Below are 4,808 nucleotides of genomic sequence, written 5' to 3' on the forward strand. Positions count from 1 at the left end.
TTACGCGTTAGACGCGTTCTTCTCCTCTTCTGTTCCTTTCTCGGTTTGCTTTTTCTCTCTTTTGTTTCGCTTTTTACTTCCCTTTTCTACTACAGTGATGTAGCTTCGCTGAAAGTTTTCATCGTTTGTCCATCGTCGTGCCGGTTTCTCCGAATTTTCGTCTCGTGGTATTTCTCGTACTGTACTGTATGCGTTATGCCCGGGGATTCGTGCTTAATGTGCCTGCACGAGCCTGTGCTACAGATAAGTTCCTCGTGGAAGAGCACTTATTTTCAAAAAATCTTCCGTAAAAAACTACAAAAAGACCGTTGTTTTCGTCGTATAAATAGTCAATATGAAGATAGTGATAAAAAGTTGATAAAGCTTAACAAGAGTCGTCGATGATACGTCGACAACGACATTGGACGTTCGTACAAAAAAAGAAAAGAAACTTTATTTTTTTTTTTTTTCCTCCTTTTTTTTTTTCTTTTTTCTTTTAAACTTTTGTTTCTTCTATATCTTCGTTTATATCGTCGAGGCTTGTATATATATACGATAGTTGAAAATTACGCACATTTCACGCTTTGATAAAAAAATTTGTTCTCTTTGTTTCGTCGACAAAAATTACTTTGATACCCGATGCTTGATACGATCTCTTATTTGCCTTTTCTTTTTTTCTTTTTATTTTATTTTCTTTTTTTTTTTTTCCCCGTTCCGTTTCTATCGTCGTTTCCTAGTTTTTAGTCTCGCTGGATATATGAAAAATCCTTAACTTAAGCGCGGAGCTTACTTTAATTAATTTCCTCAATTCTAAATCGATAAGCACGATTTTTTTTCTCACGGTAAAATATTCTAGAATACTAACATTTAGATTTAGCGATAAATCGATTTTGTACATTTGTTTTGTTGGTATTCTTAACCAATAGTAGATTAAGTTACTTCTCGCCTCTTAATTCACGCACATAATAATTTATAACGTTAAAAATCTTCTTTTCTCTCTTCTTTAAGTTATTATTTATATTAATAATTTCTATTCAATCTTCATTTTCATTTTTTTTTTATTTTTTTTTCTTTTTTTTTTTTTTCATTTTGTTACTTTGTTTGATTTGTACATTCTCCCGAGCGTGCGAACGGTTCTTTTTTATTATTTTTTTTTTTTTTTATCTCGCATCCTTCAATTTTCTCTCTATCATTCTCTTCCTTTCTCTTCCATCACGGCGTTTGAGAAGTGCTAAATGCTGAGGAATCGGCCGAAAAATGAACTTTCATTCTCCATTCTATCGCGATTGATTGTATTTTCTTCTTTTTCTTGTGACGAGTGTTTTGAATCGTTGGTCCGTTGGCGTGTGATGATTTTTCCAGTTTTTATCATATGCTCGCTTTTTTCGCGTGTATTTGTCGTAAAATCCATTCGAATCCTCGAATTTGTATTTCGTTGAAACGGAGTGCAAGAACTATGGACGAGCAACGAAGTCAAAGAATTATATTCTTTTTCTTTTCTTTTCTTTTCTTTTTTTTTTTCTTTTTTGTTATTTTCAGTTTCTACACTACTGAGTCTCCGAGTCTTCTCGCTTTTCTTCTTATTATATAGTATAGTAGTTTTTCTTCTTCTTTAGTCTTCTAGTCTCTAGTTGAAATTTCGTTCCGAAAATTTGCGCAACGAAAAAATGAATCAAAGATCAATGAACGAGTGAAAGGTGTAAAAAAAAAAAAAAAAAAAAAAATTCACGTGCGGGGCAGATTGCGGATCACGAACTTTCAATTCTTGTTTTCTTCCTTTTTTTTTTTTGTTCGTTTTCTCTTCTTCTTCTTCTTCTTCTTCTTTTTTTTTCTTTTTTCCTTACAAAGAGATATTCCAAAAAGGGGTGGGGGGCGATGTTTTTCGTTGTTGGGTCGAAGATCGTTTCGCGCAGGGCAACAACGAAAATCCTGTAAAAAGAGCGATTGTATCTCTCGGTCAGCGTCGTGCTTCTCTGTACGTTTTGCGTATCTGTCATTTTCTCTGATGTTTTTCCGTGTGCGATCGGCCATGGAAAAATTCGCGTGATAAAAATTTTGATTCGTTGTTCCGACCGGAAAATTAATATTTTCAAACGTGTTCTCTTCTCGTTAGGGTGCATCGTTTTCAGGAAAAAGGAGCGTCAAGTGATCTCGAAGTAGCGTAAATGATGATCTTTGACAAGAAGTAAAAGCAGCAAATTTCTTTCTCTTGGATTATCCTTGTTTATTTTTATTATTTCCGATAATTATTAATCGAGGCTGTCGAACGTTTCTTCTTTACTTGTGTCTTTTTCTTATCTTCCCTTTTTATCCTATTGTTTTATTCCGTGAATTTACCATCTATGGTTCTCGATGATGATATTTTCAATGAAAACTGGATGTTTGGTGAACTTTTTGGTGTTCTTACTACTGTGTGAATATTGACATATTTTTTTTTTGTTTGTTTGTTCGTTCGTTTGCGTATTTTAGTTTCTTGGCACTTTCGTCGTTTTTCTCTGCATTCTTTTCATCTTTTTCTTCTTCTTCTTCTTCTTCTTCTTCTTCTTCGTTTCATTCTTCTTTTTTTCTTTTTTTTTTTTTACAAAACGTTATTTTCACTCTTGTGTCTTTAAATATTTACGCTTGATAAATAAATACGGAAGCGTAGGCCTGCGGGCGAAAAAGGCTTTTCAGGAAACGACAAAGACGGAAATCGCGTCACATAAAACTGCGAGCCCGATCGCCTTTGTTGCACGTCATCGAAATATCCGTTTACTCGCCGAGCGGACCTGGCACCACCGTTTTTTCCCAAATATATTAAATATATTATACAATTTATCGGACTAAAATCTCCTTTAACTCCTCTTTCGAGCGACAGACGCGCACAGCGCAAAAAGCTGCGCGCCGTGCCCTTTTTTTTTTTTTTTTTTAAATCTTTCATCACTTTTTTTCACTCTTATCTTTATTTTATTTCTTACTCTATCTCTTTCTCTTTCTCTTTGTCTCTCTCTCTCTCTCTTTCTTTTTTTTTATCCGTTAAGTTACATACTTTTTTTTTTCTTTTTTTTTCTTCTTTTTTTTTTTACGAAAAACACTCCGCTTCTCTTCTTACTCCACCTTTCTCTTATATCTCCTTATATCTCTATTTAAAAAATGTCTTCGCCTTCTCTCTTCACGCCTCGCATTTTTTTTTTTTTATTAATATCGTTAAAATTCATTAAGTTATTAAAAACATCTAACAAAAAAATTGAAAAAGAAAGATTCACTTAGATCTCCCCAACAATGTATCAAAAATAAACTTATTACTCTTAGATTCATTTTCTCTTTCTCACAGTATTTCTCCTTCGTCCTTTTTTTTTTTTTTTTTATCTTCGTTTCCTTTATTTCATACTCACTCGCGTCGCTTCTTCTCTTCTCGTTTCGTCTTCATCCTTTTTTATTTTTTTCCCTTCCTTTCTCCATTCAAATCCGGCGTTAATCTTTTTCCTTCTATCTTCGGTCAATTTCTTTCTTTCTTTCTTTCTTATTTATTTATTTTTTTTTTTTAATCTCTTCTCTCTTCCTCTTTCTCTTTTTTTTTTTTTTTTAATCTTTCCGGCACTCCTCGAGATGCAGCGAAAAAGAAAAAGGCAAGGGGAACGGAGCCAGCAGCCAGTGGTATATAAAACTCCCACCTCCGTCTGTGTTCATCCCCTTTGTTCTTCCCTTGCACGTACAAATCCTTTTTTTTTTTTTTTTCCATCGTCCAATTTTTCCATATTACCCATATTATCGATGATATATTCCCGTGCGCACAAGTATTCTCAACACAAGTTCGTTTCTTCGTTCGTTACGCGTAGTATTTGCCTTCCACTCGATAAACAAAAATCCTAACACGCGATATATATATATATGTGTGTTTGTGTATATATATATATATCTATATATATCATTTCCCTTCCATTCAATATACACGTTTTTTCTTTTTTTTTTTTTTTTTTTTTTTTTTTTTCTTTTTTTTTTTTCCCCCTTTTCGTAAAATTGTATTTCCCTTTCTACCCACGTTCTAAACTCGTGTATTTTTGTACTAAACGCATACCAAATGCCGTGAGGTGAACCGACGGTCGATGACCCTTGTCTTCCGATCGATTCCGATCAACCGGAAGGGATTATCGTTTTCGTCGCTGTACGCGAACCTAGCGACCGAGATTCGACGTACCACAATTGAGCATCGATGATGTGCCACGAGATTTCGAGAGGAGGATAAGTCAGCATCGGGAAAAAAGAAATCATTTAACGCCAAGTTTATCTGAAATTGAATTCGAAGAGAATTATTTCGATTCGAAGAGATCGAAGAATCTTCGAACTATATAATTAGAGAGCCTGTGAATGTAATGTACCTTGAAAAGACGTTGAAAAATAAAGAAAGTTTACCGATTTCGTGAATAATCTTTCGTTTTCGTGGCACATGACCGTGCATCTCGTCAATCCGTTAATTTATCACTCCTTTTTTTGGTCATGTTTTATAGATCATCGAAAACGGAGCTAAGCCCGTATTCGTCGATCAATTCCTCGAGTCTCTTTCGATAAATAGTGCAAATTCACTTCACCGTTCTAAATAGTCTTATAGAACCATTATCTCCGTCTCTCGTTTTCTCCCTTTAGAAAGATCTCTTACGCGATCGATATTTTCCCGTTTCGAGTGAAAACGCTTCCCGCCCGTACGTTGCACGTGCGAACTATCGTATCCTCGAAATTTTTTTAGATTCCCTTCGTTTTCGTGTGGTTTTTCTTTTTCTCTTTTTTTTTTCTTTTTTTTTCTTTTTTTTTTTTTTTTTTGCCCTTCGCAAGTCAGAAACTTAAGGATTACG

Source organism: Apis dorsata, unplaced genomic scaffold, assembly GCF_000469605.1.
Source record: "Apis dorsata unplaced genomic scaffold, Apis dorsata 1.3 scaffold_78, whole genome shotgun sequence".
Lineage (NCBI taxonomy): Eukaryota > Metazoa > Arthropoda > Insecta > Hymenoptera > Apidae > Apis > Apis dorsata.